This window comes from Euwallacea similis, chromosome 17, assembly GCF_039881205.1.
Source record: "Euwallacea similis isolate ESF13 chromosome 17, ESF131.1, whole genome shotgun sequence".
Taxonomy (NCBI): Eukaryota; Metazoa; Arthropoda; class Insecta; order Coleoptera; family Curculionidae; genus Euwallacea; species Euwallacea similis.
Window position 1 is genome coordinate 2530159 of NC_089625.1, and position 8147 is coordinate 2538305.

At 33.2% G+C, this 8147-nt stretch overlaps 1 protein-coding gene across 1 annotated transcript in view; it reads left to right on the top strand.

Annotated features, from left to right (window-relative positions):
- The window catches only part of ssp6 (short spindle 6), a 64143-nt gene that overhangs the window by 9322 nt on the left and 46674 nt on the right, over positions 1 to 8147 (top strand). The window lies entirely within an intron of this gene.

Consider the following 8147-nt stretch of genomic DNA (forward strand, 5'->3'; position numbering starts at 1 on the left):
GGACGTGTCGCGGCAATTTTAACATTTTGGAACGTGGTTCAAAATAAGCCGGGTGCAAAGTTTTCAATGGTACACCCTGTATAGTGCTTTAATTTCAAAGCGAGCCACTAAATACCACTAAACGCTAAATACTTCTTGAACTACGTATTGTTGTGTGGGGGCGACTCACCCCTAAAATCTTAAATGGAATGGGGGGTCGATTGATATCTTGTTTTAAAGGGCATGCCAAGACTTTTTCACATACGAATTTGATGATTTTTACAACGAAAGAATGATTTTATCAAATGTTCAAAATGTGACCCGGTATTTTCGAGACAATAACAAAATCTATTTAAAATTCTTTGCGAACATTGATGAAAGTTTGTCTGGTAATATCTCTGCGTTCCAGCGTTATTCCGTTTTTCACTTCTTGAATACTTTCAACTGGAGTTTTGTATATATTTAGATTTTAAGTCACCCCAAAGGAAAAAGTCGAGAGGAGCAAGATCTGAAGATTTTGCTGGCCAATCTATTGCGCCTCGACGTCCGATCCATTTTCTAGGAAACCCTTCACTAAGCCATTCTCTCACTGTTAAAATATAATGAGGGGGAGCTCTCGAGTTAGGGTTAGGTTTTCGTTGTAAAAATCGCAAAATTCAAGTGGCCGCCGTTTTGAAATGGTTAAACGGAATGAGCTGAAACTGCGTAGGTGGAAAGGTCTTGGCATGTCTTTTAAAACGAGGTATCAATCAACCCCCCATTCCATTTAAGATTTTAGTGGTGAGTCGCCCCCTGCTCAAGGGGTTGCCGATAGGGGATTGGACATAAGATCAAAAAGTTTCCTTCTCGATATCTCAATTGGCGCGTTTCTGGAAATTTTAAAACAATACGTAGTTCAAGGGTTATTTAGAGTGATTCGTTTTGAAATGAAAGCACTGTACAATGTGACTCACTTAAAAACTGGACACACCCATAAAATTTGTATTTAACGACCGATTTTGACAAACTTTTTTTTATTGTAGAGTCGGAAAACTGTACCTTGGTGTGCAGAAAAGTGTCACATATTTGTTACAAAGCCGAAGGTCTACTACGTAATTTTTTAAAGATAAAAACTAAATAAATTCTAATATTTTACAAAAAAAGTCTGTGTACGCCACTGCCCCCTCTTATTAAGCGGTTTCCGAAGCAGGCACGTATCAAATTTCAAAAAAAAATTCTGCATATTCCCATCTCTATGGAAAAATTAAAAGTCACATTGTTATGGATTTCTTTCCGTCTAAGCTCATTCATTCCAAGCCATGGAATAAAGCGGCAAAAATAAATGACAATAATAGGAAGGGACTTAAAACATTAGTTCTATCCGATTAGAGCCTTTGAAAATATTGGAAAATGTGTACCACTAATAATGGAAGGGACAAAATTGAACTTGTGCGTGTTACTGGCGACATTGTTTTTTCGGCAAGAGGTACGGCCAGAGAAATGAATAACATACACATAGGGTGTTTCTAAATAGATGGTAAAAATGTTAATAGGTGAATCCTGAGCCAAGTTTGAGACGAAAAGTTCATATAAAGACATGTCCAAAAATACTTCGTCTTCGATTTACAAGGTGTTAAAAAACACTTTTTTTCGTTTTTTTTTTAAATTACTTGTTTATTTTTTATCGAAACTTGCTAAAAATTTGTACATATCATACGCCGAGTGTTTCTTCAAAACGGAAATTTTCGGACTTTGATTTCATATACGGGGCGACGCGGATTGATGGGTCTTGAGCTCTCATGCATCACATTTTTTTTACATTAGTAGGTGGGGGTCATTTTCAGCAGCTGCTATAAAATTAAAACACTTTCATATTAAATAAAGTTAAGCTCTCGTTTAAGCTTGATTCATTAACATTGGTGTCAATAATTGCATTTGCAGGAAGCAGTTGTTTATTATCATGAATATTAACTAAACCATCGATTTAAGCGAAATTTTGCAAGTGACTGAAAAGTGAGAAAACTCAATGCAGATTTTAGAAATTTGCCTAAAAGAATCAATATAGTAACAGAAAAAAAATGTGATGAGTGAGAGCTCAAGACCCATCAATCCGCATCACCCCGTATATGAAATTAAAGTCTGAAAATTTCCGTTTGTAAGAAACACTCGGCGTATGACATGTACGAATTTTCAGCAAGTTGTGATAAAAAATAAACAAGTAATTAAAGGAACGAAAAAAAGCTTTTTTTTAACACTATGTAGATCGTAGACGAAGCGTTTTGGACATGTCTTTATATGAACTTTTCGTCTTAAACTTGGCTCAAGATTCGCCCAATAAAATGTTTACCACCTATTCAGAAACATCCTGTATATCCAGTATGCGGATTTTGTAAACGATAATAGATACAGACTTGGTTAAATGGGAGAAAAATTGCGCAGGAGAGGGAGTAATTTCACAGTGTAAGGAGATCTATAAAATTAATTTTGGCGTTTTAGTTACTTTTAAAAAAATCGAAATTTTCGAAATTTTTTCCCGAGTTACGGTAAAAGACAGATGAAAACTAAAACCAATTTTCCATTGTAGCCTTTTATAAGCTTCAATACGACAATCTTAATGTCCTACGACATTTAGACGATCAAAAATGATAATTGTTTTTTTTCCTAAATACAGCACTGTTAAGTTTCTTGCCCATTTTCAAGCAACTCCAAAAAAGCCCTTGAAAAATGAAATTTAAAAATGTTGGTTTTTTCGAAATACCTAAAAAAAATGTAGATCTTTTTACACTGTGAAACTACTCCCTTGAATGTGCAGTTTTTCCTCTATTTAACCAAGACTGCATCTATTAGTTTTCGAGATCCCCATACACCACACCTTTACCTTAGACACACTGTATAGATTTGCCCTGAAGAGCACTACCGTACTCTCTATAAATAAGATTTTCAACGAAACAGGTAGTGTATCAAGGCATATTTTCAAAAACAGGAATAATCCACGTCGAGAGATTAGGCACAATGAGTGAATATTAGAATGTATTCCCAAAAATACTAATTTCAGCTTAAGAACGAGTAATCTAGACTTAAATATTGCTAGAGAAAATATCAGAAGGTGCCTTTGTAAATAATAAAATAAGGCCGTTTAAGCCTAAATTTTCGCATACTCTCGAACTGGGAAATGAGGAAAGAAGATTGAAATTCTGTTTGTGCGCTGAAGGGGAATATCTGGAAAATAGAGACTTTTTAAAGAAAATTTTGTTCAGTGACGAGGACATGATTACAACAAATGTGGTGGTGTCGTCCCAAAATTCTCAGTGTTAGCCTGCCGAGTCCCGAGTGGGTCATAAACGCTACGAAGCAGTGTGTGAGACGAAATATATTTAATGGTATAATTATTGCTTCTTTTGTTTGAGAGCAATTTGAATCGAGATCCGTTTTTGAACTTTCCAAGACATAAATGCACTGCTCGATTTACCACCTCTGGATCGCCGGAATTTAAAGTTTCAATTAGTCTCCCCACACTAATCTCGCGTCCTAATGCCTAAACGAAAATTTCGAAAATCAGTGGATAAGACTAAACGATCCTTTTATTGAATGGCTGCCAAATTCACCGGACTTGACGCCGTTCGACTTTTTTTGGGAGGCATCTTTAAGCAAGAAATTTATAAATCAAGACCACTGTTAATAGAACTACGCCCAAGAATAACTGAAGAATGCGTAAATGTTATCTGAGAACAGCTAAGAAAAGTAGTCATGTACGAAAAAGGGTATGAAAAGTATTTTAAAATAAACGTCGGATTGGTGCAAGCAATAAGCACTGGATTATCTTTTCTCTTTTTAAGCTCCAGGAAATTTGTTGAGCATTGTTACGAATAAAAAATAGTTTTATTCCACGGTTTACTTTGTTAGACAAAATAAAGTCATAACAAAAGTGTGATTTTTAACTTTGCAATAGAAATGTTAATATGCAATCTTTTTTAATGATATTTGGTACATGTTCATTTTGTATGGCGCTTAATCCAGTGGTGTACATACATTTTTGTGTAAAAAATATCTAACGTGATTTCTTCAATTTTCGTCCTTAAAAAGTTATGCAACATGTCTTGGTTTCTATAACAAATATGTGACCATTTGTCCTAAAGAACAAGTTTTCTCGCTTTGCAATCCAAAAGAAAGTTTGTCAAAATCGGACGAGAAGTACAATATTTATGGGGACTTTACATGGGCCGCACTGTGGTTTGAATTACCTTTTCTGCCGGAAATTACAGTTTTTGACAAGAATAATTTATATGCTCTACCGAGTGATTCAAGAAGGTGGCTCGCCCTTATAACTTTTTTGTTTTTAAACTTAGAAAGTTGAAATTGGAGGGAAGCTATATGATAAAAGAGCCGATTTATTGACATTAATGACGTTTATCTAGCACTTCCGATTTAACCGGAAATGGCCTCAACTTTCGATTTTTAAATGTAATGTCCTATCATTTTTTTCTTTTTTAAAATCTAGCGGTAATTTTTAGTCTAAAAATATGTCATTAAAAAAAACATATTCCTTTTGTAGTTTTTTCATGTCATGGTTTTCCCATTTATTATTTATTTTCGAAAACTGTTTTTTGGTATTTAAATTGTTCATAAAAGAAAAAGTACTCAATAAAAAATTAGTATTTTTCTCTATAATTCTGACCTAAAATTGTGCCTAATACGTATACTTCAGTGGCGTAGCTCGACGTAAAAAAAATATATTTTTTTAAATGATATATTTTTAGGCTAAGAATAACCTTTAAATTTCAAAAAAGAAAAAATTATAGAGCATTACAATTAAAAATCGGAAGCTGTGGTTATTTCCGGTTAAACCGGAAGTGCTAGATAAACGTCATTAATGTCAATCAATCGGTTCTATCCTCATATAGCTTCCCTCCAATTTCAACTTTCTAAGTTTAAAAACAAAAAAGGTATAAGAGTGATCCACCTTCTTAAATCACCTGGTACAGTTGTAAGTTTTTACAAAAAATAATGCTCCAGTTCACAACGCAAATTATCAAGTTTGTTATTGGAAAATAATAACGATAAGAATTTTTTACTTAAATTTATACATACATTTACCATCTGATGTATTGCAGTTACGTTTATCTGATATTTAATGTTTAAAAGTCCAAAAGAAAAATTACAACGAACCATTAGTTATTCTAGGTAATATGTCCTGACATAACGTTGGAGGAATTACGACAATATTATACCAAAATATATGCAATTACATAGTACTAACCTAAACTAACCTGAACCTCAATATCCTGAACTAATCTTTTTTTCTCCTGAAATGTTTCCTTTGAAGCGACCTAGCCAGATCCAGGTCACCTAGTATAGGATTTACCATGGACCCTCTCGTCTCTGCATGAGGTCTTCTAACCGCATTGCAAACGAGAGTCACCCAAGGAAATTAACGCCTTAAAGACCTTTTTTTAAAACCGTTGCAAGAATGAACTTTAGGATCTTCCGAGAACTGTTCCTAATCTTCATTTGCCTCACAACGACCTACTTTTCGCTTTTTCTGGTCTCTTCCTTCTTCCACTTAAGTTTTTATGATCTTTTCAACATTGTGGATATTACTTTTCTCCACTAATTTTTTGACCGTATTCAATACGCATTTTTCAACTCTCTGCTTGGAAATGAACACATTGAAAAGTGCTGTCTTGGGATGGGTCGATACAGTTACCCAACTAACAAATATTGTCGGTTTGTTTCCCTATCCTCTTTAGAAAATGTAGAAAAGACTACATATCGAGTTATGGCATAGGCGTCGGAGGTTTTCATTTATTTGTGAATATCTGGGGTCACCCATTTGGCCCATGATGTGTAACTTTGTCACCGTAGCTGCCAATTTTCCAGAGTTTCCCTCTGGAGTTTAGCTCTCGTTCTCTATGTCTTTTCCGTCATGATTCTGTCTGATCTCCCCCATAAGGTCCATTTGGGTAGATGTGCCATTGCAAATACAACTTGAGCTCCCTTCAGTTCTTTGAGATATTTTATGATATTTATCGCTGTTTTCCATGCCTGTGCTTCATATAGGATTACTATGTTGTACTTCCTAATACGGTTATTTTCCAATACATATTTGGGGGCTCACGTTTTCTTTAATACTCTGTTTATACAGCGTGTCTGTTTCTGGAGCTCATCCAAGAAGATCTCAGCAACTATAAGAGATATGTCGACGGTTTTCTTCAGTTTATTTAGCTGGGCAATGAAAGAGGTACCTCATAAATAGTATGTGAAATAGTAATGGCGCATATCCTCTTCAGAACCCTGAACTATCGTAAACTTTATGTTAACCAAATACTTAGTAAATTCTTGTAATACATACAACTTCACACATAAAATAATATACAATATGTATACCTTAAGTAAGGTATGTAGTTTATGCAGATCCTCTCAGGTTCAGTAATATATCTGTCCAACAATTATTAAATATATTACATAATTGGATTATATTTAAAATCAATAATGATTTATTGAAAAAATATAAAATGTAAATGAAAATATATTTTCCACAAAATGGCGAATGCAAAACTATACATATGCATAATATTTAGGTAAACTTTTCATTCGCCATTATGTCCACAAATCAATTTCGTCAAATTTAAATTCCAGAATATTTTGACAAAACCAAGATTATACTTCAGCGTAATTTTCATCTGTTTGTATTCCGATTTGAATGTTTTCACAATTTCTTGGAATAAAAGTTCGAAAGTTTCGCCTCAACTCTGGCTTCTTAAATGAGAACTTTTAGGACAGGATTTGGATTGTCACAATTTTGATTTTAACTAACGTGATTTCTACCTGTGACATCGAGTTTTTAGGCACAAAGTAAGGGACATTTTTTAAGATTGGAATTTATGCATTATTTTCTTTATTAAAAAATACAGAAGCAATATAGAAGGGTTACTGCACACATAACAGACAGAAAACCATTTCCAAATTGCCAAAAACAGTTAGGAATATGAGCAGTATTCTATCTTGTACGTGGTGTTTGTGACGAATCCGGAATTGGCTTTATTTCCTTCCGGAACAAAACAAATTATTAAGATTTGTTAAGAATATGAACTGTTTTCAAGATAATATTCCCAGAATTCGTAACTAATCTCAGAAATCGGGGAAATTTATTTGTCTTTTTTGACTTACCGGAATTAATTTATTTTATTAATCTGAACACTCGAATTAATGTTTCAAGGCGACCTTTTGGATTTCTTTTTAACCAATCAAACTGATTTAAAGTTATTTATAAAGATCCGTTATGGGGATCTTGTTGACAAAATTCTCAAGAATTTGATTCGCTCTCCCTGATTTAATCAGAAAAAATTCATGCTCATTATAATCGAAAATAACATCTTTAGTTTTTGGAATTATTTAACGTTTATAATTTAAGTTTTGGAAAATTCTTTTGAATTTTGTCTAATTTTTATTTTCGACTTCTCAAGATTTTTGACTAACTTGAGCTGATTTTCAGTGATAAAATACTGAATCATGACTTATTTTTTTAGATGTTTTTGTAGTTTTAGTTCCCGGATTTTTTTAACTAGCTAAAACTGAACCTTGATGAGTAATTTTCAGTAATTGTGGTGACTAACTTGAATGAACCTTAATTAATTTACTTTTGAAGATTTTTGTCTAATCCTAACTAATTTTAAATCAGAAGATTCCGCATTTCTTTATAACTATATAGTTGTTGCTTCCGTATTTATATTTTAACTTAAAGTTTCAGCAAAAAAAGAGAACTTTTCAGGAATCTGAAAAATTTTTTGGCGTAGTTTTTTACTAGATTTTAAAATTAAATTTAATAACAATTCAAATTCACGCATTTGTGGTTCATCACATTCAACAGAAGTCACTACATGCATTATTACTTTGCTAGAATTGAAAGGTAATAAATCATAATGGTCCCCCCTTTGCGAAATGTATTCCCCGCCTATGGATATCCTTCTTTCGTTGATGCAAGGCTCGTTACGTCACCAAATATCATCTGATAAATGGTTACAATGTTAAAGAATCCAAACCCGAGTTAAATTCAATCTAAACCATGTAATACCATTTAGTATTGGCAAAAAATATAATTTTTTTATAATAAACAAATAAATAGTTATGAATCTCCGGACTTCTTTCTTTTTCTTTAAAAACGAAACTTTCTCAAGTTCTCAATTCGATGA